This window comes from Acinonyx jubatus, chromosome A2 (assembly GCF_027475565.1).
Source record: "Acinonyx jubatus isolate Ajub_Pintada_27869175 chromosome A2, VMU_Ajub_asm_v1.0, whole genome shotgun sequence".
Taxonomy (NCBI): Eukaryota; Metazoa; Chordata; class Mammalia; order Carnivora; family Felidae; genus Acinonyx; species Acinonyx jubatus.
Window position 1 is genome coordinate 148556323 of NC_069383.1, and position 13113 is coordinate 148569435.

General features: G+C 45.2%; 1 protein-coding gene and 1 long non-coding RNA gene across 2 annotated transcripts in view; one reads left to right on the forward strand and one right to left on the reverse strand.

Annotated features, from left to right (window-relative positions):
- LOC113593544 (uncharacterized) overlaps positions 1-13113 on the reverse strand; it is a 59032-nt gene that overhangs the window by 36735 nt on the left and 9184 nt on the right. The gene's annotated exons all lie outside the window — the stretch shown is intronic.
- The window catches only part of MAP4 (microtubule associated protein 4), a 203214-nt gene continuing 200592 nt past the window's right edge, over positions 10492-13113 (forward strand). The window contains exon 1 of the mRNA XM_053219477.1: positions 10492-10585. The gene's annotated coding sequence lies outside the window, so the exon portion shown is untranslated. The remainder of the gene's footprint in view (positions 10586-13113) is intronic.

Here is a 13113-nt window from a genome sequence, read left to right on the forward strand (position 1 = left end):
GCACTGGCTGCTGCTGTCTGGTTGCCTTGCCTGGCTTTCCCACACAAGATTCACACTCACTGCTTTGCCCACCATGGTCACCATTGACCGTCAGCCTTGATCAAACAGAGAAGCTCTTCTAGCCCAACTGAGGGAAGGGACTTACCCTAAATGAAGGCAGAGCCAATACCGGAGTGCAGAACTCCTGGCTGTGGAGCTATTTCATACTAATAATCCCTATCACTCATGTAATTTCATAATATACCAAGTACTTTCATGTGGTATCTTCCTTGACTCTCTCACTAACCCTGTGAGATGGAGGGTTTATGACTGCTTGATTTATACACGAGCAGCTTGGGGTTTACAGAGTTTAACTGACTTGCTCCAGATCACCAACTGGTAAGTGACAAAGCCAGTGCTCATGCCAGATGCTTGGGCCCCAAGTTATTTGCTTAGCTCTTCATTCTTGATGATATGAGCAAGACTCCCTAGTGCCTAGGGCTCGGGGAGGAGCCAGAGGAATCATGTTAACCACAGGCCCATCAGGATCTATCTTGGAACGAAGTGTGGGTATTTGTCTTGCCTGTCGGCCGAACAGGATTCTCTAAATTAAGCAGCTGTGTGTGTGTGTGTGTGTGTGTGTGTGTGGTGGCGGGGAGGGGGGTAGTGCTGGCTAATTCAGTTGGTAGAGCATGCAACTCTTGATCTTGGGGTCGTGAGTTCAAGCCCCATGTTGGGCATAGAGCTTCCTTAAAAAAGTAAAATAAAATAAAATAAAATAAAATAAAATAAAATAAAATAAATAAAATAAAACAAAAAGAGCAGGTAGGTCCCCAGCTTGAGCAAGTGACCTGGGCAAGAGCTGCTTCTGATGGTTGAAAATAGGGCTAGTGACTGACCTGCCTCATAGGTCCATGGGCAGCCTGGAAACAGCTTTCTGCTCCTGCCCACTGTGTTCTTGCCATCAGTCTTTTCTGCATTTTGCATGTTGTGGATGACAAAACACACAAGCTGTCATGGTCAACCTACTCTTCCCTCCAATTGAGCTCAAATATGATGATGATGAGGATGATGATGATGATGATGATATGGCCCTTGATTCCATTTGCTAAGGGCGTACAAGTTTCTGCTACCTTTTATACATCTAGAGGCCTCACAGTTCCTAATGAAGGAGCCACGACTAGAGCCCAAATACAGCGTGACTTTGGAGTGCAAAACATTATACTTCTCTCCCATGCTTTTAAGGAAGGATGTGGAGCACACCCGTGGGTCTCAGGTCTGGGACAGAAGGGTACAGAACCTGGTTGCTGCTTAATGCCTTGTGGGATCTCAGCCATGTTCTGTGGGGCAGGGTCTTCCTTCCATACATAGGTTGTTAACTGTTCTCACCTGGATGCTCTGGAGAGCCAAACCAGGCTGCCATGTCCCTTTCTGCAGGCTAGATCCTGGACACGAGTGCCAATTGTCTGGGATTCCCCACTGACATCAGTGCCGATCTCTGGCTGCGTTCTGGGGTGATGTGTGCCAGGAGAAATGCCTGGAGGTGGCTTTCACCCAACCGGCTTGAGCAGGGAGGGGAGTGGCTAGTCATGATGAAAGAGTCAGATGTGTGTTTTGAGCTTGGTGTCAGACTTCCTCAGTTCATCTCCTCTGACTTAACTGCCCCTTATTTTAAATTAAATTAATTTCAATTAATTAGTTAATTTATTTATTTGAGTAAATTTGATGTGTAGCATTGTGTAAGTTGAAGGTGTGCAATGTGTTAGTTTGATACATTTATACATTGATACATTGATACATTTATATGCCATAATATAGGCCCATTGTACAGCAAGGCAAAAGGACCCACAGGGACCACCCAGCTGAATGCACACAGGCTCATTAAGGGACCTACCTCGAAATAGCCATAGACCCTAACTGACCAATTACAACCAGGCACAGTTCCTAAGATTACCAAAAAAACCGGAACCTTCCTCAGGTCCTCATGCTTCCTCACTCTGCCCTGTAACTGTGGCCCCTCATCACTGCCTCCTTGCAGACAGTCTCTCCTTTGCTGTCCTGCCCATTGCTCCATTATGGTGTATTCAGTATACTTCTATCTCTTCTGTTCTGCCTTGGGTGAATTCTTTCACTGCCTGCACCACCGGTCTGGAGCACCCCACGTTTGGTAGCCCCCCCACCATCCAATTCGGGACACCCTATATCCATGTCATGATATTTATCATATTACATAATTAAAGTACAATGTCATTGTCTGTATCCATTGTACTGTGCTTACCTGCCCCTTGCAATGGACTTTCCAGGCCAAGAAAGGGTGCTGACCTAAAGCTATATCCCTTCTCTGTCTAGAGAACACACAATCCACCCATTCCTGCCCAACGGACAGATGGAGTCTGGGTCCAAGGCTTCAAAAAGGCAAAAGCTATGTCATAGCCATGTGGAAGACCCATGTGAGCCCTTTCATTTGTAGAGAGAAACTGAGGCACTGACAGAAGAAGGATTCAGAATGTGAATGTTGAAGCATTAAGAAAAGCTCCAGTTATGCTCAAGGCAAGGATGCTCATAAAATGTGTATTTTTATAAAAAGTGTTAAATACATTCTGATGTAATTGAGTGGGGGTCAGGGGTTGGGGGTGGGGATTAGGCATTAAAGAATAAAAAAAAAGAAAGTGTGAAATGGGGTATTACTCAGCCTTAAGAAGAAATGCAAGTCTGCAAGAAGACATGCTACAACATGGTTGAACCTTGAAGACATTAAGCTAAGTGAAATAAGCCAGTCACAAAAGGACAGAATGGACAAATTCACAGAGACAGAAAGAACACTGGTTACCAAGAGCTTGGGGACAGGGAGGAATGGGGAGCTAATGTTCAATGGATAGAGAGTTTGGGATGATGAAAAGTTCTAGAGATGGCTAGTGGTGTTGGTTGCACAAAAATGGGAATGTACTTAATGTCATTGAACTGTACACTTAACAAAAAAGATTAAAATGATAAATTTTGTGTTATGTATATTTCACCACAACTTAAAGTGTTAAGAGAGCTTAATGCTTGAATCCAAACTCTACTACCAAGGATCCTTGGGAAAATAAACTGTTACTTCATCAGGTAAGTTTGTTAAGTAAAATGCTGCTCAGTACTTGTGTGAAATCCTACCTCTCATGAGACTTGGCACTGTAATATTGTGATTTATAATAAATATATGTTGGGTCTTCATCCCCGTTCCTGGCACAGAGCTCTTAAAACCCTTGGAATTTCCTAGGAGATAAGAATGTAAAGGTGTCTTAGTATTCAAAATCTATAAATAAGTTATCAAACTCGACACCCAAAAAACAAATAATCCAGTGAAGAAATGGGCAGAAGACATGAATACATACTTTTCCAAGGAAGACATCCAGATGGCTTACAGACACATGAAAAGATGCTCAACATCACTCATCATCAGGGAAATACAAATCAAAACCACAATGAGATACCACCTCACACCTGTCAGAATGGCTAAAATTGACAACTCAGGCAATGACAGATGTTGACAAGGACGAGGAGAAAGGAGAACCCTCTTCCACTATTGGTGGGAATGCAAACTGGTGTAGCTACTCTGGAAAACAGCATGGAGGTTCCTCACGAAACTAAAACTAGAACTACCCTATGACCCAGAAATTGCACTACTAGGTATTTGCCCAAAGGATGCAGGAGTACTGTTTTGAAGGGGCACATGGACCCCAATGTTTATAGCAGCATTATCAACAATAGCCAAAGTATGGAAAGAGCTCAAATGTCCACCAACATATGAATGGATAAAGAAGATATGGTATATATGTATATACATACAATGGAGTATTACTTGGTGATCAACAGGAATGAAATCTTGCCATTTGCAACAACATGGATGGAACTAGAGTCTATTATGCTTAGTAAAATTAGCCAGAGAAAGACAAATATCATATGACTTCACTCATATGTAGAATTTAAGATACAAAACAGATTAACATAAGGGAAGGGAAGCAAAAATAATATAAAAACAGGGAGGGGGACAAAACAGAAGAGACTCTTAAATACAGAGAACAAAATGAGGGTTGCTGGACAGGTTGTGGGTGGGGAGATGGGCTAAACGGGCAAGGGGCATTAAGGAAGACACTTGTTGGGATGAGCACTGGGTGTTATACATAGGGGATGAAACACTGGAATCTACTCCTGAAATAATTATTGCACTATATGCTAACTAACTTGGATGTAAATTAAAAAAATAAAAAGAATGGAAAGGTCTCTTGATATTGATAACAAACTACAGTCAACCATACCCGAGTTTATGTTAACAAAGTGCTTTTGCGGAGCACCTAAGAATGGGGGCTAGTTGCCAGGAAAATCAACCATGTGATTAAGTTGGAACTTTCAGTCCCACCTCCTGACATCTGGAAGGAGGAGAGGGGCTGGAGGTTGAATCAATGGCCAGCTGCCAATGATTTAATCCACAGTGCCTCTCCTCTGTCATGAAGCCTCCATAAAAACCCAAGAAAAGGATGCGGTTTGAAGAGCTTTTAGGCTGGTGAACACGTGGAGGTGGTGGGAAAGTGGTACCCTCAGAGAGAGCCTAGAGGCTCTGAGCCCCTTCCCTTATACCCTGTCTGATACATCCCCTCTGGGTGTTTGTAAGTTATATCCTTTTATGATAAACCAGTCATCTAGGAAGTAAAATGTTTCTTAGAGTTCTGTGAACTGCATTAGCAAAGTAATTACATCTAAGGAAGAGGTAGTTGGAACCTCCAATGTGTAGCTAGTCAGTTAGAAGAGCACGGATCACAATTTGGATGTGCAAATGGTGTCCAAAGAAGGTAAATTGAATTGTAGGACACCCATCTGGTGTTGGGGAATTGCTTGATGGTATGGGGAGAAAATACATACTGCAACTCGTGTCAGAGTCAGAACACTAAAACAGGATGAGGTTTATTGACAGATATGATTTGACTAATTTACTCAGCATGTATGTACTGTGGGTGTATCCTATGAGGAACACAGAGCTTGATGAAGGCTGTTTGGGGATGAGGACCCAGAGGGGGTCCCACTGGACCAGCCAAGAGGGTCCTTGGCTTTGCACAAGGTGGATATCAAAGAGCCGAGAGGAAGTTAGAGGAGAGTTTATTGAAGACATAGAGAATTTAGAAACAGAGCATCTGGGAGACTTGGAAAGAAAAGTGAGTCTTGGTTTTGCTTGGGGCCTGAGGGTTTTTTTTTTTTAAGTTTATTTTAGTTTTTTAGTAATCTGTACACCTAAGATAGGGCTCAAACTCAGAACCCCGAGATCAAGAATCTCAAGCTCAGGGCTCCTGGCTGGCTCAGCTGTGACTCTTGATCTCAGGGTTATAAATTTGAGCCCCATCTTGGGTGCAGAGATTATTTAAAAATAAAATATTAAAAAAGAAAAGAAAAGAGTCACATGCTTTTTCAGAATGAGCCAGCCAGGTGCCCTGGGCCTGGGGTTTTTATTGAGGATGGTGGTCTTCTCAGTAACCCAGGAACAAAGACAAGTGTTTAGGTGTCCCCCATAAATCACTCATGCTCTGGACCAGGGGTCTTGATGAGTCAGTGGTTTTGGAAAATGGTTAGTGACAGGACCATTTCCAGGCACTCCTAAGATGTTATCTATTGTGCTGGAAGACTCCAATGAAATCACTAAATCCTTGACCTTTACAAAGAGGACAAACATTATCTATTCTATAAGGTATGTGGAAGGTGGAGGTGTAAGTCCTAGTAAGAATGGAAGCAGGAAAAGGAGGGAATAAAGCAATTTTTCATGGGGTCCCTTTAGTTTCTCTGTTTCAGGCTGGGGGTTACTAACATTTTATTGGTTTTGTTTAATTAAGGTATAGTTTACATACAGTAAAATACAGGTCAATTAATTTTACCTACATATACATACGGTTAACCACTACCAAGATCAAAAAAAATTCTTACCACTAACCCAGATCAAGAAAGTTCACCACCCTAGAAAATTCCCTGAAGCATCTCCACCCTAGGCAATGATCTCCCCCAGAGGTGATTATTGTTCCAACTTCTATCACCATAGGTTAGTTCTGCCTGTTCTGAATGCTGTATAAATGGAATCACTTATTATTGTATTTATCAACTCCTCTGTGTCCACTTCTCTCATTCAATGTAATATTTTTGTGATTTACCTATGTTAGTGCACATCCCAGTAGTGTTTGTTTGTTTGTTTGTTTAGAGAGAGTGTGTGTGTGTGAGTGGGGGAGGGGGGCCGAATGAGAGAGAGAGAGAGAGAGAGAGAGAGAGAGAGAGAGAGAGAGAATCCTAAGCGGGCTCTATGCTCAGCATGGAACCCAATGCAGGGCTCAATCCCACAACCCTGGGATCACAATCTAAGCTGAAATCAAGAGTTAAGACACTCAACCGACCGAGCCACCCAGGTGTTCTGTAAGTTATTTTTTAAATTGTTGTGCAGTGTTCTGTTTATAACTATATCTCAGTTTGTCTATCTATTCCTTTGTGGATTTTAGGTAAGTTCTAGTTTGGGTTTGTTCTGCATGAAGATGCTCTGAACATTTTTTGTAAGTTTTTTTTTTTTAGTAATCTCTATACCCAATGTGGGGCTCAAACTCACGACCCAGAGATTAAGAGTCTTGTGCTCTTCCGACTGAACCAGCCAGGCGCCCCTCTGAACATTTTTGTACAAGTCTGTTTGGGGCACATGCATCTATTTCTCTGAAGTGTGTGCTTGGGAGAAGAATGGCTGGATCATAGAGGAGTTGTATGGTGGATATTATTAGAATCTAATAGAGTTTAGTTCATAGACACTTCCTGCTTTTTCTCCCAGTTGGTATGCACCTCCCTGCCAGCTCCTAGCATTGCATTTGTTTTTCTCTGCTGGCATTCAGTTTGTCTTTGTTATATTATGGACAAGCCATTCACATGTTCATTTGCATAATGTACATTTCTTGAATGCTAACTATGCACGTGGCACTTGGTACACTGGCTGTGAATACAGTCATGAATAAGACATCCATCCCAAGGAGTCTACAGCAGCTAATAGGGGAGGTTATAAAAATAAATAATCATAATACAAAGAAGATGTTAAGTGGCCAAACTAAGGTTGAGATAAAGCATTATAAGAGTTCAGAGATGAGAAACATAATGTCCAGTGGGCACTTAGAATAGCTTCACAGAGGAGACAACATTTGGGTTCAGTGCTGATGGAGAAAAGTCAACTAAAACATGTTCAGGAGGTGCCAGTGTGGCTCTGTCTATTGAGCATCCAACTCTTGGTTTTGTCTCCCGTCATGATCCCAGGGTCATGAGATGGAGCCCCACATCGGGGTCCACTCTGAGCGTGGTGCCTGCTTAAAATTCTCTCTCTCTCTCTCTCTCTCTCTCTCTCTCTCTCTCTCTCTCTCTCTCTCCCCCCCCCCCCCCCCCGTCTCTCTTTCTCGGGGCGCCTGGGTGGCTTAGTTAAGCATCTGACTCTTGATTTCGGCTCAGGTAATAATTGATGGAGTTTCCGGGTGTTGGTGGGGTTCGGAACTGTAGGCCAAGAAAGAATTCTTGAAGACGTCTTTGGTGCAAAAAGATGATTTTATTAAAGCACAGGGACAGGGCCCGTGGGCAGGAAGAGCAGCACTGGGATTGTACAGTGATTGTTTATATACTGTGGAGTTGGGGGAGGTAAAGTCAAGAGAAGGTTTCTTAAAGGGATTTTCCTGTGCTAAAGAGGGTTTACAGATTACTGGAGGCCTAGCTATTGTCAAGCTAAGGTTGTTTTTCCTTCTAGCAAAGTATTATCAGTAAGATAGCAGGGAGTTCCTGGAGATTAGGATTGATAAGATTGCCTTTTTCTTGTAATATTACTAACATATTTGTAAACTGATGGAAACTCTATGAGTTTAACTGTTTGTTTTCTGTCCTTTCCTTTGTTCTTGGGCAGCTAGGAGTGTCTGAGGAATACCACACATGTCCCATCTTGTGTGTGTGTTGGGCGGGGTATGCTAGTTGGTGCCTGGCCCTCTGCTTGCCTTATGGTCCTTCACCAATGATCTCACCGTTCATGAGTTTGAGCCCCACATTGGGCTCTGCGCTGACAGCATGGAGCCTGCTTGGGATTTCTCTCTCTCTGTCTCTTCCCCTCCCTGGCTTGCTCTCTCTCTCTCTCTCTCTCTCGCTCTCGCTCTTGCTCTCTCAAAAAAAATACCTCTCTCTGCCCCTCTCCCCTGCTCTCTCTCTTTCCAAAATTAAAAAACAAAAACAAAAACATAAAACATGTTCAGAATGTAGTGTAAGGGGTGGGCAGGGTTGAGCTTTCTGGATGGAGGGCACAATGCAGGCCAAAGCAGGATCTGTCAACGTTTGGAGTGTGTGACCCCTTAAGCTCATGACGACAGAGCCCACGCTGGTCTAGCAGGCTCACTGCTGTATCCCTAGTATCTGGCCAGAGCTGGCACACAGAAGGTACTCAATCAAAATGTATTTCTTTGAACAGTGAGTGGTTCAACTTGGCTGCAGCAGAGGGAGCTTGGAAAGAGTCAGTGGGGAGAAGGATAATGTCTTAGTTATCCACTGCTGTGCAACAAATTACCTCCAAACTCAGTGGCTTAATTCAACAAGAAATATTTATTATCTCTCACAGTTTCTGTGGATCAGGAATTCGAGAATGGTTTGGCCAGTCAGTTCTGGCCTGGGGTCTCAAGCCCTGCAAGCTTGTGTTGCCGGGGCCACAGTCATCTGTGGGCCTGACTGAGGCTGGGGGACCCCCGTGGGCCATGGCTCACTTGCACGCGTGGCAGGTTGGTGCTGGCTTTGAGAGCAGACCTCACTTCCTCCCTGCAGCGGCTTCTCCACAGCGCTGCTCAAGTGTCCTAAGGGTATGGTCACCAATGTCCCCCAGAGTGAGCCCTTCCAGAGGAAGGAGCCAGGAGGAAGCTGTAACCTTTTTATTGCTTGGCCTCCCAGTCAGAGCATCACTTCTGCCACATTCTATGCATTAGAAGCAAGTCACTAAGTCTGGCCCACATTCAAGGGGAGGGGAATTCGGCTCTACCTTTGAAAGGAAAACATCTCAAAGGAATTTTTGGATATATTGTACATCACCATGGTGATGGTGGGAAGATTTGTCTGCTCAGAACTCATGGGCTCTTAGGGCCGAGTGGGACCCTGAGGGACCCAGCCTCCTTGGGGGATCCAGCAGTCCTGCCCTGCTGTTATCTACCCAGTGGACCCTGAGCCCTGACAGCAGGTGAGGTAGTAAAATAAAAAAAAATGAACAAGAAACAAGCACTGAGCACTGTGGAGAACTCAGAAGTGGCTCAGACCAGGGCAGGGAGCACTTAACTCTCTGGGAAGAAGATAACTGGAGGACACAAAAGCTCCTTCCCCAGGAGAGTCAGGGAAGGCCTCCCAGGGGTGGCCTCTGAGCTGTGTTCTTCCAAAGCTTCTACCCAGCTCACAAGTGTGGTGCTGGGTACACCCATGGAAGGTTAAACATGCACAGCCCGCCTGCTTAGAGAGTGTCGGAGGCCTGGAGGGGCCTCCACCGATCATGGCAACAGACACTGTCCCTGCCCCACATATGCCGAGACCTTCTGAGGCCACTCATCGTTGGCATCCAGCCTTTCAGATGGGTACAGATTTTCCCAAGAGAGAACCGTGAGCCCTTCTGGGCATAAGTACCCTAGAGGTTGTGTGCGTGCATCCTTTACCCATCTTCCCCCTTCAAAGGTCCTTCACCGTGGGGTGCCTGGGTGGCTCAGTTGCTTCAGCACCAGACTCTTGATTTTGGCTGAGGTCGTGATCTCACGGTTTGTGAGTTCCAGCCTCGAATCGATTGGTTGGGATTCTCTCTCTTTCTGCCCCTCCCCCCACCCATGTTCTCTCTCTCTCTCTCTCTAAAATAAATAAGCTTAAAAAAAAAAAAAAAGGTCCTTCACTGTGTTGGAGTCCTCTCTCCCTCTCTGTTCCCGCTTCTCTGATGGTGCTTGCCCTGCATGCGCCTCGCCATTTCTTAGCTTCTTGACTCTGCATCTGAGAGAATCTGGAAGGCTCTCCTGCCTATCTCTTTCTCCCCTCAGCAATTGACCCTCAAGGTAAGTTTCTGGATTTGCTCAGTGAAGGGGTGAGTCTGGGCAACTCCTGTTGCCCAGCAACAAAGTCACCTCTGGGCCTTTTCCATTTGTTGCCCCAGACTGATGAGCAACACTCCCCCCCCCCCCCCCCGCCGCCCCCGCATCTCCCTGTGTGTACTGGCCAGCCAGGACCCCTGGGCAGGTTCCTCAGGGCTCCTAGAGTCTATTTGTGGGGATAATAGTCAGTGCTGGGTGCACAGAACACAGTGAAACTGTTCCTTTTGATACATTGGTTGTAATTTCTTGGAAGTGGCTGTGTGACCTTGGGCAAGTTATTTAGCCTCTCTGAGCCTTAGATTCCTTATCTGTCAAGGAGGGAACATTGTGAGAATTAAAGTTGATGAGTGTAAAATTTCGGGCTATCTCTGAACTCTGTGAAGGTTGAGAAACTGGGGCATTTCTGTCCTGTCATTCTTGCAGGGCTGGTGTGAGGACTGGAAACAGGGGCTGTGGCTGCCGGACAAAGGAAGGCTGTGACTATTCAGGTAGGTCACTACATGTCCTCTGTGAGCTTTAGGAAATGGAGGGAAGGTGTGGAGGAGAGAAGCTGGGCACCTGTGGTACCCGAGGCTCAGAGACTCCTGATTTGCCAGACTCCTGACTCTTTCAAGCCCAGCCTGGATCAGCCAGGAGCTGGAGCTGGACACTGCAGTGACAGTGACACTCCTGACTGGGAGGAAAGAGACAAGACTATGGGGCTGTGATCAGAAAGACACCTGCAAGTCAAGGGGAAAAGGCACATTTGAAAGCTCTAGAATCCTAGCCACTAGATCACCAGGGGGCTGGAAAATGAATGTTTGAGAGCCTGGAAAGGCTGAGGTCGTGATCTCATGTTCACGTGAGGCTGGTTGCAAGAAGACCAGAGTAATGGGGCGACTGGGTGGCTCAGTCTGTTAAGTATCTGACTCTTGGTTTCGTCTCAGGTCATGATCTCTTCGTTTCATGGATTCAAGCCCCGCATTAGTCAGTTGGGAGCTGACTCCACACTGTCAGCATGGAGGCTGCTTGGGATTCTCTCTCTCTCCCTCTTTCTCTTTGCCCTGCCCCCACTCACACTGTCTCTGTCCCTCTCAAATAAATAAATAAACTTTAAAAAAAGAAAAAAAAAGACCAGAATAGAGAAGTCTTGAAATTGGGAGGAAGCATGGAGGACAAGCAGGCCAACACAACAAATTTCTAAATGAGGAGTTCCGACTCCCAGTGTGTTCTTGCTGACGGGTGAGCTGCATCTTCTGGACTGTGGCTGAGGGTCAGAGGGCAGGTCAATGGACAGACTACAGCTTCAAAGGGAAAAGGAAGTCTTTAGGGAGATCAGAGTTTCCAGTGAGCTGGGAATTAGGACAAACTGAATTCTCTTCCCCACTCACTAAAGACTTCTCACCTCTAGGAAGGGCTTGTTTTCACCATTTTTTTCTGTCACAAAAATTGCCCTCATTGTCAACTGGCTAATACAAGCAATAGAAAACCTTGACCACCTGCCCTGCTGTTGTCCCCACTGATGGCTCTATCCCTGTCTTCCTCTAGTCTGCCTGTCAGATGACAAAGCCTTGCACACACACACGTGCACACACACACACACACACACACACATGCGTGCTTGTCCAGCTCAGTGTCTCCCTATTGTTTACTGAGTCAAAATCAAATGTCCTTGTCTGTCTTTCAAGGCTGTCCCAGCTTGGGCACAGTTCAGCTCATTGGACTCCTCTCCCGCCACTCTGCCCCCAGAGTCCTCTGCTGCTTTGCAGCTTCCGCAAAGTGCCTTGCATTTTCCTACTGCCCTGTTTTTCCTACTGGTATGCCCTCTTCCCCCTTTCCTCCTTCTGCCTTTAAGATATTTATTTATTTATTATTTATTTTTTAATTGAGTGAGAGAGAGAGAGACAGAGAGAGAGAGAGAGACAGAGAGAATCTTAAGCAGGCTCCATGCTGACAGTGTGGAGTCAGCTCCCCACTGACTGATGCAGGGCTTGAATCCACGAAACTGAGAGATCATGACCTATGTGGGGCTTGATCCCATGACCCTGGAATCATGACCTGAGCTGAAATAAAGAACTGGATGCTCAACTGACTGAGACACCCAGGTACCCCTGCCTTTAAAATCTTATCTTTCAGGCTGATTTCCTAAGATTCCTCCTCTAGGAGATTGCCCTTGACCCCTGCTACCATCCATCCCCAGCGGAAACAACTTCTCCATTACACCATTTATCAAAGCCTGACTTGAATTATACAGCCCTGTCTCCTCACTCACAACATTTTATTATGAAACATTTCAAATGTACAGCAAAACTGAAAGAATTTTACAGTTAACACCCATTTCTCTAGCACCTTGTTTCTACTCTTTAACACTTTATCAAGCTTGTTTTTGTTATGTATCTATTCATCTTTCCATGCTGCTATCCATCTATTATTAATCCATGTTTTTTGATACAAGTCAAAATAAATCTAGACATCAGTACACTTCTCTCTAAATAATTCTAGATGTAGGGTGCCTGGGTAGCTCAGTCGGTTAAGCATTCAACTCTTTTTATTTATGTATTTATGTATTTATTTATTTATTATTAAATTTTAAAAAATGTTTCTTTATTTCTGAGAGAGAGAGCGAGAGAGCGAGAGAGCGAGCATGAGTGGGGGAGGAGCAGAGAGAGGGAGACACAGAATCCAAAGCAGGCTCCAGGCTCTGAGCGCTCAGCATAGAGCCTGATGCAGGGCTTGAACTCACAAACTGCGAGATCATGACCTGAGCTGAAATCGCACACTTAACCGACTGAGCCACCCAGGCACCCCTCTTTTTTTCTTTTAATGTTTATTAAACATGAGAGAGAGAGAGAGAGAGAGAGAGAGAGAGAGAGAGAGAGAGAATGCTAGTGGTGGTGGGGGGATGGGCAGAGAGAGGGAGATAGAGAATCCAAAGTGGGCTCTGTGCTCACAGCAGAGAGCCTGATGTGGACCTTGAACCCACCAGCTGTGAGATCATGACCTCAGCCCTAATCAGACACTTAAACTGTCTGAGCCA